Source organism: Desmodus rotundus, chromosome 11 (assembly GCF_022682495.2).
Source record: "Desmodus rotundus isolate HL8 chromosome 11, HLdesRot8A.1, whole genome shotgun sequence".
Lineage (NCBI taxonomy): Eukaryota > Metazoa > Chordata > Mammalia > Chiroptera > Phyllostomidae > Desmodus > Desmodus rotundus.
The window spans coordinates 43,068,941-43,087,286 of NC_071397.1; the positions used below are offsets into that span (position 1 = coordinate 43,068,941).

General features: G+C 39.5%; 1 non-coding gene across 1 annotated transcript; it reads left to right on the forward strand.

Annotated features, from left to right (window-relative positions):
• Positions 1-2,558: 2,558 nt before the first annotated feature.
• On the forward strand, positions 2,559-2,669 carry LOC112299977 (U6 spliceosomal RNA). The gene has a single exon (XR_002974346.1). It is a non-coding gene; the product is annotated as a U6 spliceosomal RNA (small nuclear RNA).
• Positions 2,670-18,346: the final 15,677 nt, after the last annotated feature.

Here is an 18,346-nt window from a genome sequence, read left to right on the forward strand (position 1 = left end):
AAAATGTCTTCTTTTTATTCACTCCTCAACACTTAACTCACATACCACAGCAGTCCTAGAGAATATTTCTTATTCATCTGGAAATCACCTACTCTGGCTAGAAATAGCCCATAAGTAGGTAACCCCTCTCTTTCACCACAAAGCTGGAGGTCCAAACATCTGGGAACACAGCTCCCACACCCTTGCCATACCACCACCACCACACAACACCACAATCAATGGCCTCCGGCACCAAGACCTCTGGTCTTCTGTTCCCAATGTTTTTTCTTATGATAACTGTGACAAACATCTCCCCTGTCCTCCTCATTTCTATAGGGTTGGGAAAAAGTTGTAGACTCTATGTTGATAATTTCTATCCCATCACTTTTATTTAAGGTTAAGTATAGCATAAAGAGTTGAAAGTTCCAAATTTGGGGAGGGCAGAGAAGACTGGCTTGACTTGATAGGGGAATATGAACAGGCATCCAGGACAGGGTTGGTACGTAGCAAACACAGTGGTGGGGATTCTATGGTTTATTTGATTCCAAATATTCTGATGAGTGAAATTAATAATAGCCAGACCCTATATCATAACTTTGAAATTTGAAAGGAAAAATAAATGTGTGAGTTTTGCTTCCCATGTCTCTTCATCATGGACCTTGAAGCCTTGTTCGGGAGTTGCAGCAAGGCACCACAAACTTTCAGACATCCTTATCTGAAGCTCGCTCTCTCTCTCTCTCTCTCTCTCTCTCTCTCTCTGTTAAGGCTTTCAAAACATTTGGTATTTTGCCAGGCACTACTCTTAGCACTTTATGTATATTAAATAATTTAATTTTCAGAATGCTATGAAATAGTACTAGTAATATCCCCATTTTTTTATATGACAAAACCAAGGCACCAAGAAACTAAGTAACTGATCCAAGAGGGACAGCCAAGGTTCAAGCCCTGGTGATCTGGCTTCAGAATCCAAGCTCTTGGGCACTACATTATCCTGCCTCCAGATTAATGATTCAGTCTTGGGAGGGGTGCACATGGAGCATGAACATAAATATTTAAAGAGTAAAACAACGAGGAGAAAGTCAGTCATATTACAGAAGACAAAGGAGGAACAATTTCAAGGGAGACGTTTCAAAAGATGTTAATGTACAAAAGGCCTAGAAAACTGTCCATTGGCTTTATCAGTCAAGGAGAGACTACCGACCTATTCCAGGTCAGTTTCTGTGGGGTGGATGGACAAGAGCCAGAGTACTCACTGAGCTGGAGTGTGGAGAGGTTTTACTTCAAGAGGACATAAGCACAGGAAGGAGAAATGGTGCATCCCCTTGAGATAGGAAGTTGTCATTGCAAGACACTTCCTTCCCTTTCTGTTTCTTCCCTTCTCCATTCCATTGTTAACACATTTCTAAGGAAGAAGGGACAGATGGTAATGAGGTCTTCGGTGGTGTGGCATTAGGCATATGAAAGGCTTAAGGGAAGTACTCTGTTTGCAGAGCTTGTCATTATGGATGGACTGAAGACTGGGGAGGGGGGTCTCTGCCCGTAGTGCCCCACCCCCCGGCCACCACTGATGAGAATAAGTCTACCAAGACATTATCTGCTTGGGGAGGAAAAGTGGCCGATCTCTCAAAGAAGAAGGGCCAAGAGCCTTTTGCTCAATGGGCTTTTATTGGGTTCATTTTGCACAGGAAGACAGATAAAGCTCATCAATCATTGTCAGGCAGTAAGGATCAAACAATAGATAACATACAAAGAACTCTGAGGGCTTATTCTGATTTAGGGTCAGTTAGTTAAAGGGCTATCAGATTTTGGGAAACAAACTCATTTCAGGCTTGGACCCTGATCATTTAAATTGAGGGTATAAACAAAGCAGGTTTCACAGGATTTTATGCATTCTTTCTTAGGCCTGATCTCCCAGGGGAATCCTCCCTTTCCAGCACAGGACTGCACCCACCTCTGGCATTGTTTCAGGCTTAAGTCAGGCAGGGGAAGTAAGGCAGCCAAGAGAATAGGAGACTTCTTGCAGACAGAATGAGGACTCAGGCTATGTCAAAGCTGAGGGGCGAGGGCCCATCACCCCCTGTTTCTATAGCCCCCCGAGTCCTTCCCTGTGGGCCTTTTTCATGACCACACCTGTCTTAGGTCATCCCTCCCTTGAGGAATCTTACCCATCATTGGCTAATTGGTCAAGCTCAGGGCCAAGCAGGGTAAAGTAGAGTGGGCAGAGATGGTACCCCTGCCAGGGAGATAAGCTTTGTCTCCTTAGTGGCTTATGGTCCCAAGGTCTCTGACTCAGCCTTAACCATGGGGGTTACAGCTTCTGAAACCAGGCAGGGCAGTTCCCAACAGAAGACAGGGCTGCATCTCAAAAGAGATGGAGGAGAATGCCACATAGAGATAATAAACCAGACACCAGGAGAGAGAAGAGGGCCTGAACATTTTAGGTAACATGACTACGCCCTGTGTGACCTACGCCCTGCTCCAATCTTGTTTTCACCACTGGGACTAGCAGGCTGTGACACAAGCTCAGTTTAACCCACTCTAAGAAGTGAGAGATGGTCACTTTTGTGAGCACCTGTGAGGTGCTCACTTCGGCAGCACATACATATACTAAAATTGGAATGATACAGAGAAGATTAGCATGGCCCCTGCGCAAGAATGACACACAAATTCATGAAGCATTTCATATTTAAAAATAAATAAGTAAATAAATAATCTGTGAGGTCCTTCACATTTTTAAGTTCTATGACCCTATAAGTATTAACCTAAGTATAGCACTGGCCAAAACACCCCACTGCTCCATCACCATAACTCCCCTTCTTTAACATTAATTTCCATAGTTACAGGGACATAAAATAAACTCGCTACCAAAGCCAAGGCAGTTCATGACCCCGAATGCGTTGAGGGAGAGAAAACAACAAGCTCGACATCTCTGGCATTCTTTCTGAGTCATCCTGACACACTGGGCAGAAGGAAAGCTCAAACTGTCACAGTGTACTGATCAGAATGTCAGCCAGTAAAACTACAAGCCTAGAAGTTTTACTAAGATTTTTATCTGCTACAAATAAAAAATAACAAAACCTTTGTGTAAAGAAAAACCCTTTATCCACATCTGCATTATATTTAATGATATGACATAAGCATTGTATATTGCAAAGTTTCCCAATCTGTCCCTTGAAGTGTCTGTACATAAAACCACACCAGCAGGCCTCAGATGCAGGCCAAATGGTTCCCAAAAAGTTACAAGGAAGTGGAAAGAAAAGTTGAAATAGGAAAGAGAAGGTTTTATTCTCTTTTTACCAGAATACTGAGAAAATTCAAATGTCAATGACCTTGAATATAGAAAATTAAAGAGGCTTTTCTACTCACAATTGAAATGGCCTTGCTACATTTCAGAGCATTCAAATAAATAATATATATGCAACCTACCATAGGAAAAATTTTAAAGTAGAGGTTTACTTTTGTGTCTTTATACTACTTTGAAAGTTGTCAGGACAGAGCTATAAATGAAATGATGTTTTACTGTTATGTCTGATTTCCCAGATTAACTAGATTTTATGACAGAAAAATAGTATGTGCCAGATTCAAATGCACAATAATTACTTAGTGTCTGGAGTGACAGGATAACTCAGCAGGTTAGAACCTGAGTTTATAAACAAATACTAAAAGTTCAAACCTAACACTAAAGCCAGTCAGTTTCTCTTTAGAGCCCATCCACTGCCTTGTAAACACGTGACCCTCACTATGAGAGGGAGAGCGGAGGTGCTGGACAGAGCAGCACAACCAATGCAGTTACCATCAACAGCAATTCAAGGAGCATCCTCTCTGAGCAGCGGGTTAGACATCATCATGATCTCTGCATATGAAAAGCAGGTCATGGTAATATTTCGTATGGCATGGTCTCACAGCCAATATTTAAAGCTACCTCACTGATTTTGATTATAATAATCCAAGTTCTTGGAAATCAGTTATTCAGGTTGGAAAAGTTTCTCAATAACAAGAAAACTCTATTTTGATCTCTCTCAAGTTCTACTTTTGTTGTATCTCCTCCATGGGCATGTATAACTATGGCTTATCTCAAGACATCTTAGAGTGCCAATTTTATAATATTTTTCTGGGTTAATTCTTACAAACATTATGAATCTATTCATTAGTGCATGTATGAAGACTGCCTATGACTGTATAACCTTAGGGACATTAATGTGTTTGCAGGTATAAGAATGTGTACATCCCCCACCATGCATCATACTTATCCAAACAAGTTTCCTTATATGTATGATATATTTTGATGCAACACCCCAAATTAATCAGTTAATAGTAACTATGACAGATCCTTCCCTCACTGAAATCACATTTTCGAAGTAGATCACCACAATTTTGTCTAAGTTAAAATAATGAGACTCTCTTGAGTCTCTCCCTTTTTCTGTCTCCCAATATAAGTGTGGCAATAGGTCATCTTATAGGTATCCAAAGAAGTCATATCCCATTATAAACCATAATTTATTTGAGGAATAACATTAATGTACATTTTCCATGTATTTCCAATGTAAAATAGTAGTTAAAACTACTTTCTCTAACCTTATTTGAGTGGTGTTATTATGATATCATTATTATAGACTCCACACAGAATCCATTATATGATGGATCTCATTCCATTTTTGTTGTTGCTGTTCATTAAAGTTAAACCATACTAATTCATTAATTTACTCTGTTACAGTAAGATTCTCCAAGAATGCTTGAGGTTGGGCTAATTGTATGAATACACATTGGGATTGCACAGAATGTCCTCTAGCCCTAAAATAGTATAATCAGTCATATAAACACATTTAATGAAAATCTCACCAGAAAAAAAGGTAATCAGGTTAATAATATCAGATTCACAAGAATAAACCATGTCATTGTTTATCTAGCACTGTTCAAGGCAGACACAAGCAATCTCATCACTAGAGATGTTCTCCATTGAAGTCTGGTAACATGTTATCATACTTCCTCAGAGCTTAGTGGAAACATCCCAGCAAGCCATCTGTTACTATTACCTGCAACACACCAGAATAACTTGAGTAACATGAAGAGAAAGGCATTAGTCTACTCTAACAAATGACCTCAAACAACCCCGAAATATAGTGGCCCAAATAAGATCAAGGTTTCTTACTCCCTCATAGAGCAGTCTGAACGTGAGCAACCTAGTCCTGGTGACCTACATATGACAATCAGGGTTGTCCTAGTTCTCATCATTCCCCACTCAGTATCAGGGAAAAAAAAGTGTCTTGGATGAAATAATTAATTTTGAAGGAGGTAATCCAAGAATCACATATATTCCTTCTCCTCACATCTAATTGGTCAGCGATTAGCTGCAGGGAGATAAGAAAACGCTATCCCTAGCTGGGTGGGTTTTCTACTAAAAAGAAGAGGAGAAAGGATACTAGGAAGAAGTTATTAGTCTGTCACATTACAACCCTTTGGTCATCCAAGTACTCATGCACAGTCATTTTTGCACATATAAAACACACTCACACCTTCCCCAAACCCCCTGCATTTCATCCAGCTCAAAGCCCTGGGTGTCTGGTTGACACAAAGTCCTTTCCATCAGGTCCCATTGAGGTTCCTTCCATTTTAGTGACCTACAGACTAATAACATGCAAGTGTTCTCTCTCTCTCTTTCTCTCTCTGTCTCACACACACCCACCCACACACCAATAGTAGAGAAGGAAGAGGATAGCTGCCATGAAATCTTCTATTCATAAAAGACAAGAATGGCGCACACAGCAATGGATGGTTCACAACGATGATGAGTCTTGCTAGATGGGATTTAGGGAGACTCCTTGTCCTGTAAGTATAGGAGCTCTCTTGATTGAAATGTGGTTCTGCTCATAGTTCTCTCGATTGGCACCTCCTTGTCAATTATTCTCTATGGTCCAATGGCATTGTACTCTGGATGGTTTTCTCTTGTTCACCATCATAGTGGCCCCATAACCAAATAAGGGGTCCTTGATGCATACTCCAGCTTTCTGCTGGTACAGGTTTGGGTGAGGTGGGGGGAGAAGTATAATCTTTATTATCTTCTCTTTATGTTTAAATTCTTGAAATTCTGTGTCATGCAGCACCCATCCATTTACAACAGCACAGTCTTCAGATGGCTCTGGGCATTGCCCACCTTTCAGCCCAGATATTATCCTCCCCAAGTTCTACAAACACCAAAATTATGACTCATGGGAATATTATTATTCAGAACACAGTCACATAAATGTGCTAGACAACATTCTAAGGTAAAATAGAAAACAAGCTTCCTACTAATTATAGTTCATTGCTCTTTAAACCAGGTGCCCAGTATATCATTTGAGCTTTTTTAATGATATTTCAACATATTCTGCATCCAGGACTATAATTCCATTCTCTTCTTTTAATCAGTAATAGTTTCACTTCCCAGGTACATTGATAGCAGGAAGTGTATGCCTTGGGTAAGGGATTCACAAAAGGTCTGTCACCCAGCATAAATTTGATATAATGTTATTGTGCATGAGATGCATGTGCATTTAATTACAGTGAGTCTGCCATCAAGAGACAATAACTTCTGGTTTAACCAGGCAAATCTTGTTCCTAGACCTGCAAGGAATGGGAAAACAATAGAAAACAATGACTCTAACTACAATGCAATTGTTCCCCAAACAGCAACCTCACTGACCTTCCTTCAAATGCCTATAAATGCATTTCTATTTCTCTTCAGTAGGTCTCTGGAGAGCTGTAAATCTAGAGGAATGGTGAGGTGATCTTGCCAGTTATTCTAAAAAGACTCTTACATGGCAACCACTCCAATGTTAATTAAAGGACTATGACTGTTCTTGGATTTTTATTTTCTTTAACGAACCCCTCTTTAGAAGGAAGAAACACAAATGCACACCACATGTACCAGAAGACAAAACACTGATAACATGATTCTTTTTATCATAGGGGTTGATAAATATACAACATCACTCGTCTATGCTAATAGTAGATATTCTAAACAGGTCATAACACACTTTCTTACAAATGCCAATAGTATCCTCGGAGTCATTCTTTATTTAAAAATTCAGGAAATTGTAATCAGTTAAAACTAGTCCTCAGAGTGAAAGCTACTTAACATTCTGACAATTAAACACACACACACTGAGGTCTGTGATTATACAACGTATTAGTGGTAGATCTAGAATGAGGTTCCAGGATTCTCATTTCCTGAGATTACTACTCTTTCCTCCACAAGGTGTTGTGATGGCTTATTAGTAAATTAATGATATTTGTAACAGCTCGCAATGCCTTTACTTGTGAAGCAGAAAATTATTGAAAAAACATTAATCCATAGCTCCCTAGATGGCATTTAAAAAGGTCCATATTGAAGAACCAAGATGGCGGCGTAGGTAGACACACTGCGCCTCCTCGCACAACCAGAAGTGACAGAAAATCAAACAGCAAGGACGTCTGGCACCAAGGAAATAAAAAATAAACATTCATCCAGACCAGTAGGAGGGGCGGAGACGGGCACTGGGGCAGAGAGGACGCGCGTGGCCATGGTGGGACCGAGACTGGTGGAGTGTGGGACGAACAGGGCAGGCAGTCTGACCACTAGCAGACCCTGTGGCCCCACATTCACGCAGATAAACCTAGAGGGCCGGACTCAGAGTGGCGGGGGATGGGGTAGGCAGAGCAGCGGGTAGCACCCAACGGCCCCACATTCGCACACAGATAAACCAGAGGAATGGTGGGGAGCGAAGCAGACCACGTAACCCAGGGCTCCAGCTCCGGGAAATAAAGCCTCAAACCTCTGATGGAAAACGCCCATGGGGGTTGGGGCAGCAGCAGGAGAGACTCCCAGCCGCACAGGAGAGGTCGTTGGAGAGACCCACAGGGACCTAAAGTGTGCACAAGCCCACCCACTCGGGAACCAACACTAGAGGGGCCCAGTTTGATTGTGGGTAGTGGACTGAAAGATTGGAATCCTGAGGAGAGTGGAGCAGGGGACATTGCTCCCTCTCGGCCCCTCCCCCACGTACAGCCTCACAGCCCAGCGACCAGCGTTACCCCGCCCTGGGGAACACCTAAGGGCTCCGCCCCTTAAAGTAACAGACGCGCCAAGATAAAAAAAAAAAAATGGCCCAAATGACAGAACACTTCAAAGCTCCAGAAAAAATACAACTAAGCGAGGAAGAGATAGCCAACCTATCGGATGCACAGTTCAAAACACTGGTTATCAAGATGCTCACAGAATTGGTTGAATCTGTTCAAAAACCAGATGAAAAAACAAAGCCTATGCTAAGAGAAACAAAGGAAAATGTACAGGGAACCAATAGTGATGCAAAGGAAACTGGGACTCAAATCAACGGTGTGGACCAGAAGGAAGAAAGAGACATCCAACCAGAAAAGAATGAAGAAACAAGAATTCGGAAAAATGAGGAGAGGCTTAGGAACCTCCAGGACATCTTGAAATGTTCCAACATCCGAATTATAGGGGTGCCAGAAGGAGAAGAGGAAGAACAAAAAACTGAAAACTTATTTGAACAAATAATGAAGGAGAACTTCCCTCATCTGGCAAAGGAAATAGACTTCCGGGAAGTCCAGGAAGCTCAGAGAGTCCCAAAGAAGCTGGACCCAAGGAGGAACACACCAAGGCACATCATCATTACATTACCCAAGATTAAACGCAAGGACCTACATCCAAGATTACTGTATCCAGCAAAGCTATCATTTAGAATGGAAGGGAAGATAAAGTGCTTCTCAGATAAGGTCAAGTTAAAGAAGTTCATCATCACCAAGCCCTTATTATATGAAATGTTAAAGGGAGTTACCTAAGAAAAAGAAGATAAAAAAATATGAACAGTAAAAATGACAGCAAACTCACAGTTATTAACGACTACACCTATAACAAAAACAAGAGCAAACTAGGCAAACAACTAGAACAGGAACAGAACCATAGAGATGGAGATCACATGGAGGGTTGTCAATAGGGGAGTGGGAGGGGGAGAGGGGGGGAAAGGTACAGAGAATAAGTAGCATAGATGATAGGTGGAAAATAGACGGGGGGAAGGTAAGAATAGTAGGAAATGTAGAAGCCAAAGAACTTATAAGTATGACCCACGGACATGAACTATAGGGGGGAATGTGGGAGGGAGGGGGTGGGCAGGAGGGAGTGGAGTGAGTGTGGGGGGAAATGGGACGACTGTAATAGCATAATCAATAAATATATTTAAAAAAAGGTCCATATCATAAAAATAACTTCTAAAAGCCCTTCTAAATGTTAAGAAAGTGTGAAATTGCTAACGAATGCCTAATTATATATTTACTGTAGACATGTCATCAAGCTAAATTAATATCACAGTAAAGCTGTATGCAAGTGTGCTTTTTTGCACTTCAGAGTATATTCATGTTTTCATGTATAATTAAAATTTGTTAATGTCAATGTCAATTGTATAGGCCTTTTATAAGGATTATGATGGTCAGTATTCTGAGAAATTAGGAGAAATAGATGGGACATGCCCTTATCTTAGAAGATGGGTGTGAGCTACTCACTGAACTTTCTGCACCCTGGTTTTCTTAAGTTGAAGTCATCTTTATGGCCTCCAAAAATTCTCAAGCCCTATTATCCACAGCATAATTTTTCAGTTTAATTATTATAGATAATAAACTTGAAGTTTTCCTGCACAATGTACCTATCATATTGTTAACTTGACACCACAATTTTGAAGAGTGATATGCCTCCTCATATATTTTTCAACTGAACTACATTTTTCTCTCAAATGTAGTAGTTACAAAGATATAATTTCTAGTATATTGTATATTATGTAAAATATTTAAATATATTTTAAAATATACTTGCCGTTGCAGATTTAGCCCCTTCAACTAATGAAACATACCTGCTATATAACACTTCACTGGCAAAGCCAGTCCTCATAGTCAAACCAATTAGCAAGTCAGAATTTGTTTTTGCCATAAAAAGTCCAACTTCATCTTTCAATTTAAGTAAAAATGTCAATGTGTGCTCTAAAGCAACACTTCTATTTTTCAAATCCTAATTCTAACATATATAGTCAGAGACAGGGTGGGCCTAGAGCCCTTCCATGAGATTGTAACCTGAATGAAGTCAGGCACTGCTCTCTTCCATTTTGTTTGCTTGTTTTGCCAAATCTAGGGGTTCTCATTCAAGAGCTCTCCATTTTCAAACCCCCCTATGTGTAATGCCCTTAAATTTTTATGGTCAAAATAATATTCAGCTGGGTGAAAGATGCACAATTCTTTCGTAAGGTAGGAGACAGTCAGCTGTGGAAAGGGAGGTAAGAAACGAAAAAAACCAAAGGAGTGGCCCTCAAGCCCATCAGCATTAGGAAGGGACCTATGGAAGTGGAGCATCTACAAAATGATTTGCCTAAAGCTGCCCATGCTGTGTACCCCTACAAAATTTTCAAGTCCGTTTGGGGGTATGTATGCCTATTTAAAGATATCTGGATTGAAATTCCTCTAAGGTTAGGGAGGGAAACTATATTTAACAAGTTAGGGTGTCCTTGTTGGAAGACATGAGACAGAAATCAAATTCAAGTAAGAATTCAACTCCCCAGGCTCATTTATCCTCAAGTCCTCAGTGCAAAATCGCTTGTCATACCCAGTCACACAAATGACAAAGAGGTTTCATCTTAGGACCCATTCCTGCTGGCAGTGGCTTGCTGGAGTGTTAGATGGGTTTGTGATGTTAAGTCTAGGCTCTTCAGAAAAAAGTACCATGGTTCATTAGCAATACCTGGCAGGATGGGCACGTGACAGCATAAATGCTGTATCATTCTTCCCACTCAAGTCAGAAGGACCTGACCAGACTCTCATTTTAATGTTAACAGGTGATCAAACCATTGGTTCCTAGAATTCTGAATGTAGGTATCCTCCAAAGAAGAGTTATTTTGAAAAGATATATGCATAAGATGTTTACTTTATCATATTTATTACCATATGTAAATGAAACACATATCCCTACATAAGAAGAAAATGAGTGTATTTTTCAATTGCTTGAGACAATTTATTACTAGGCTTAGAAGAGAGTGTACATGCTTTATTTCAGGGAGTAAATTAATTTAAGTATGGCTGGAAAATACAGTGCAAAGGAGTAAGCAGTGGAGAGAAACCTGGACAAATTAACAAAGACTATGTCATGAAGGACCTTGTAATCAGTCCATAGGACTAATTCACAAGGCAATGCCAGCCAGTAGAGTTTTAATCTTCTTGCATGATCAGATTTAAATTGTAGAATGCTCCCTCTGGTGGCAGTGTAGGGAATAGATGGATTAAAGGGCAGTGAAAAACGAAAACCACTTGGGAAGCTTGAGGTATTCCAGGTGAAAGAAAATGTTGAACCAAAATAATACTATTTGTAGTGGGAATAAAGAGGAGTGAAAAGACTCATGCTTATAATAGTTGGAATCTCCCAAGCTCGAGAATCTGTTGGATATAGACAGAGGAATGGACACCAGAGTCACCAAACTGGGGAAGAAAATAAAGGAGAACAGGCTTCAAGTAAAAAAACAGAGTTCAGGTTGGGACATACAGAGACTGATTCAATTAGACATATGCATCTACAGATCAAAAAAGAGGCCAAAGTCAGACATAAAAGTGGGAGATCTTTGGCATAGAGATAATAGATGCAGCTGTGGGAGTGGGCATAGTGAAAGCAGGAAGACTGTGTAGTGTGGGGGAGGGGCTTAGAAAGGAACAACAACCTTACAGGGATGGTTCAGAAGCAGGAATTTGCAATGGAGACTGACAGAGATCACCAGAGATTTAAGGAAATACTAGAGCAGGGTTCAGTTCTGGAAAGCAAGTGCTTCCAAAAGAGTGTATCAAAGTGGAAAGAGAGTTATCAAATAGAAAGTAAAAAAGGGCTAAGGCGTGTGGACTGAATGTGTGGCAAAGTATTTGCTGATGAGAGGTTTATGCCACCAATTGTAACTTAAGACAGAGTACTATGGCTTGAGAAGTAATGGGAGGTTAAAAAGAGGACATTGTAATGTTAAAGGGTAAAGAGAAAGGCAGTAGCTGAAGAGGGCATGTGGGCTCAAAGAAGGCTATTGATTTGGGAGACTTTTTATTAAATGTATTGGGGTGACAGTGGTTAATAACATTATATGTAAGTTTCAAGTGTACAATTCTATAATAAATGATCTGTGTAATTTCTATTTGCAATTGCAACAAAAAGAATAAGATACCTAGGAATAAAGTCAACAAAAAAAGTGAAGGACCTATACAATTGAAAACTACAAGACATCATTGAAAGAAATTCTGGGAAAATTGTATTGTACACAAAAAATTGGAAAGATATTCCATGTTCATGGATTGGAAAGATCAATATAGTTCAAAATGGCAATATACAGAGTTAATGAAACCCCCATCAAAATCCCACTGGCATGTTCTTTACCCATAATAAAGATCTGGACAGTTTTTAAATGATGGGGAAAGCCTGTACACAAAAGCAATGCCTTAAGGTATGGATGTCCAACCCTTGGCCCAGGATGTCTATGAATGTGGTCCAACACGAAAACCACAAATTTTTCAGGTTTTGCCATGTATAATACACACCTGTGTATAATGTGCACCCACGTTTTTGTGTGCCTTATACACAGGATCATCATACTCATTATTATACCCATGGTATGTAATCTTTATACCCATGAATAAGGAACATCCTTATTTTTCCTTCAAAAATGTGGGCAAAAGTGTGCATTCTACATGGCAAAATACAGTACTTAAAACCTTTTTTTTGCTCATCAGTTTTCATTAGTGTTTGTGTATTTAATGTGTGACTCAAGACAACTCTTCTTCTTCCCAGAGACACCAAAAGGTTGGACACCCCTGCATTAAGGCTTAAGAGAGACAAGGTATGTGGGAGTTGATGTGGAAAGTGAGAAAAGGAATCATTGCCAAGCAGAGTGTAGGGAAGAGCTTTAGATAGGAGACAGCCACATTGTCAAAGGAGGGAAGGAGGAAAGTGGGTATAAGAATGAAGCAATATGTTTGTAATATATTAACTCACAGCTAGTCCCTGTACAAAGCAAGAGGAAAGTTCATCTGCCCAGAGAATTGGGAAGCAAGTAGAGGCAGCCTGTATGGAGATTTAAGAAGAGTAGAGAATGTGGGAAGCACTCATGTGAAAAGTGGGAGAGAGCTGACTATGGAAAGAAAGTGGAGTCATTCTCATTTACCATTTTATTTGACACATATGTAGGCTAATCGAGTTAAGTAATCTTTAAAAATAGATAAGAAACTGCTTAAGTAAATTGAAATTACCCTAAATTAATCTTAAGTAATGATTGTAAGTGATTCTAAATAGTTGATTAAGACATAAGACAGTGTTTTAAAAATAAAAATTAATGAAAAAATAAATATAAATCAGCATTTTACTTGAATATAATTCTTTTCCTATTCCTGCTCATTCTCCAAGAATGAGAAGAATGACAAGCCCCATAAGAAGATATATTGTACAAGTAAGGAATACAGATTCATTAACATTCTTATTTCAAATTATGGTGAAGAAAGATATGAAAAACATGGCAGAATTAGAAGATCACATCCATAGGTGCCCAGTGATAAGGACCAGAGAAATAGCCTTCCCATCCTTCCCAGCATTATGTGCTCCGAGCACTATCAGACACCTGCTAAGCATCTACCCTGGGTCAGATGCCATGCAAGGTGGTGGCACAACAGCAAAGGGGACATAGTTCATGCTTGCAAAATGTTCACAGCCTCATGGTGAAGAAAAGTACACAGGCTCTTTCATCTCCATGTAATGTAGACTAAGCATATTTTGAGACTTTTGCCACAGTTTCCTCATTGTGTTTACTACCTCGCCCCTTGTATATGAAAGTGTTTAGAAGGTTCTTTTCTCGGGAATCTTATCAGCTCAAAAAAAAAAAAAAGGCTAAAGATACCTTCCAGATTACCTGATGAAACGGCCCTGGGAGGCCCAGGTCTCCCAACAGTAAAGTGTTCTATCAACAGGCCCTGCCCACAGAGTGAAGCTTCCATCAGCTCTCTAGATCCCTTCATTTCAATATGAGGAGAGAGCCAAAGATCACCACACATCTGAGAAGCATGAGTATGCATGTGTGTGCATGTGTTAGACCAGGGGTTTTAAGACAGTCAGGGCGAATTGTGCCATTACAACTAAAGGGGACAGAAATATAGGACTTATGCTATTATATAAAATTGTTATGATATTTCCTGTTCAAAGATCTAATGGATTTTTTTTCTCTATAACAGGAGTCTGCAAACTACAGCCCATGGGCCAAACCCAGCCTACCCACACCCAGTTTCTGTAAATAAATTTCTATAGAAACACCACCATGCCCATCATTTACATATGACCTGCAGCTGCATTTACACTACAACAATAAGTTGAGTAGTTATGATGGAGACCATGTGGCCCACAAAGCCAAAAGCAGCTACTACGTGGTCCTTTGTAGGCAGTCTGTAGACCTCTGTACTACCAAATAGGTCATTTATATGGCCTCTTCAATCAATCATTCATTATTATTTTTAGTGCTTACTATATGAGTGATTAAGATATGGATTCCATCCTCAAGCAATTTATAATTTTTTAAGAAAAGATACTAGTTTTCTAAGTAACCACATTAGGGAGTAGATAGTGAGAAGTGCTGTGTGGGGTACAGAAAACACACTGTGGCTGTTGAGAGATAAGCAAATATTTATATAACATAGGGGTCCAGGGAAGACACCTAAAGTAAATGTTTAAGTTGTAACTTAAAGACTAGATGTGTCTTTGAAATTTTTACTCTTTTTGAAGTAATTCAGATATTTGCTTGAAACAGATTTTTAATTCAAATGTTTAAAAAATAATAATAATCCTGTCTTTTAAAATATTTGTTAAAGAAAGTTTTTTTATGTTTATTTATCTTCATTTCTATTTAATTCTTGTTAAAGACATTGAAAAACTTGTCTAAGGAAGCTAACAATGAATTCACATGATGTTCTCTACAATACTCTGATTTGGACAGGAATCATTTATTGAAAAATACTTTCTGGCAGGAGAGAAGAAATGGCTAGGTCAAAGTAATTACAGCCTCGCTGCATTCAAATCACAAGGTACCTTGACTGTTTGACATGAATCTAATTTTATAAAACGTGTCATTCATTATTGCTGATATGAAAGAATATTTTTAAAGAACACTGTAGTTCTATAGCAACGGAAGACAAAAATTTTATTTTCAGTGGTTCAGCTTTCATACTACAAGTAGAGATGAACATCTTCTCTGAGCTCTATATACATGAGTAAGCTAAGGCTATTCACCCATATGTCTTGAATGATGGCTTGTTCCTTTCCTTTAAAACACACCAGCCAACTATTGCAAGCTTCACAACAGAAAGACAATCTGTTGAGAGGGGAGCCCCAGATCTTATCTTGAGACTCCCCTTTGAACATCCCTGACACCACCTTTCTCGCTTCAAGCACTGACCACCACTAATAACCAACAACAAAGAAAAAAAACTCAAAAATTCACCAAGACTTTAAGACTCTAGGATAACAAGGTGTGGGGAACTGTTCCAAGCATGGGAAATGTGGCTCAGCCCCCACTTGGAAAAGCCAGTGGGGAGCAAGGTTGGCTGGCAGGACCCACGTCCATGGATAGGTTCTCCAGTGGGAAATCAGGCCTGCATTGTACCTTGACTGCTATGAGACTTGCTCTTGCTAAAACTCCCTCACCCTGAATTGAGGCAGCAAATGTTTACTGAATATCTTCATCTTCCTAAAATCTGTGCTAAACCACCCAAGTATGGAGGGTGAGCAGCTTCCCCCTTGAGCTGTAACATCCTTCTCTTTGAAGTAATTAGCAGTGTCCTGTCCTTTGTCCTCCTTAAAAGGTAATCACCTGTGGTGAACCTGTGCATGGTAAATGAGGATCATCCTCGATGTAATGTGCCCAGAAAAACAATAAAAGCCTGTCCAGACAGGTGGGGGGGGAGGGGCGGTGGCAGCGGCGGGGGAAGCGGTCTCGGGGGGGCCCCCCTCTCTCTACCTTGGAGAGTGGCCACACAGCCCCTTTTCTCCACAGGATTTCTGTAGTCCGTGTGTATTTGCATATTGCAGCCACAACGGCAGATCCTGCGGGGCCCGGGACCTGCGTCAACAAGGAAGTAAACAAAGTATTACATAAAATTAAATAAATAAGAGCTCACCAGGACTCTGAGGCCCTGTGTCGTCCTCACATACTTCTAGAGAGGAGATGGGGCCACCATTTCCCATTTAATTCCTTCAGCTTTCCTCCACACCTGTTCTTTTTTCCTCCCCACTATTAAGAGATACAATCATTCCACCATGAGAGAATTTCCTCACTGTTGTGTCCAAGATAGATACAAATCAACGATTTTAAATTAAAATACAATTTGAAGTTAATATATAATATATCAATATTTGCCATTACTTCTGTGATTCAATCCTGGAAAGGACACTGTTAAGCAAGCTCAAAAATTAAGTTGTAACCTTATAAACAAGATAATAATTGGGTGTTGGGTGGCTGTCAAGGAATTATCATTAAATCAATTACATACATGACCAAATGTATGTAGTTAAGGTCTAGTATTGATGCAAAGTCTTGCCTGCTGAATTTTCCTTCTAAGTTGCATGACAGCCTCTCAGGTCAGCCTTTTCTTCCCCTAGTGTTTACTAATGGAATTCCAGAGAAATATTACTACAGAATTTCCCAGAGATGTGGGGTGGATGTGTCCATACCGACTATGCCCTCCACGTATGTGTCCAAGACCTGGTAACATATAGGCACCAGGTTATAGCATTGTAAATTTGGAATCATTAAAGATTAATGAGAAAATTTGTGGGTACAAAAAGCCTTGTGCTAATTCTAGCTTATTTTTTAACCCTCATTTCTTTCTTTCCTTTTCTTTTACTCAATAAATCTTTCTCTTGACTATCTAGCAGTGCTATCTCCAATTCAAATCCAACATCCCAGAGTTCTTCCTTAGCTTCTCCCATTTCATATTTGTAGTCCCCTTCTCCTGAAATGAAAATCTTTGTTTTCTCCCCAAATCTATATATTCAGTCCATTACTCTGTCCTACTATATAAACAAAATAGTTTGAGAATTATAACATCAATATCATTAACAACAGCAAATCTAAGAAGAAGAATGCAAGAGTGTTTTGTAATTGTTTTTGTCCTTTGTAATATATTCTTCTAAGTATACATGATCACAACCCTGTGTTGAAAAGTTACTTGAATTAATTCCTTTTCCTGTGTGTAATGATATCAACTTTATACACAGTAAGGATTGTTTTTATTTGTAATCAGTTTTAGTATTTGTTTGCTTTTTCCTTTACCCTTTTTATTTGCTTATTTCAAATATGTAAAAATTTTTTCCTGACCAATGTGGCTCAGTTCATTTAATGTCATTCTGCAGAGCGAGAGTTCACTGGTTCAATTCCCAGTCAGGGCACATGCCTGGACTGTGGGCTCAATCCCCAGTTGAGGATGTGATAGAGGCAACTGGTTGATGTTCCTTTCCCTCTTTTTCTCTCTCCCTTTCCCTCTTTCTAAAAATAAATTTAAAAAATCTTTTATATATATAAATCTTACAGAAATATATAAAGTATTACAAAAGTTAGAACTATGTTAAAATATATGTATGGAATTGTATTTCCCAGACCTATCCCTTCCACATTTCTCACCTGCCTGCTATGGAATCTCTTTCATTAGTTTCTGGTTTGTCATTCTTGTGTTTCTTTTTTGAAAAAACTAAGCAATGTGTGTGTGTGAGAGTTTATTTATTTATTCCTTATTACACAAAAAGTAGTTTGCACCTTACCCTTTTTGCTCCTTGCTTTCTTTATTTCACAAAATATCCTGGAAATCATTCCATAATTTTCATAAAGATCTTGTCATTGTTATGGTGGAAAAGAACTCCATTTTGTGGCTGTTCAGCTAACCTAATGATGGATATTTAGGATATTTTCTTTTTGTTTGTTTGTTTTTCCCCAAAGTGAAAGATCTTTCTTTTCTTAATAATTTTTATTGTTATTCAATTAGAGTTGTCTTCATTATCTCCCCATCGCTCCACCCCAACCCAGCCAATCCAACCTCCCTCCCCCACCTCTACTCTCCCCCTTGATTTTGCCCTTGTGTCATTTCTAGTAGTTCCTGTAAAACCCTTGCCCCACTATCCCCTCCCAACTCCCCTCTGGCTATTGTTAGATTGTTCTTAATTTCAATGTCTCTGGTTATATTGTGTTTGCTTTTTTCTTTTGTTGATTATGTTCCAGTTAAAGGTGAGATCATATGGTATTTGTCCCTCACCGCCTGGCTTATTTCATTTAGCATAATGCTCTCCCGTTTCATACAT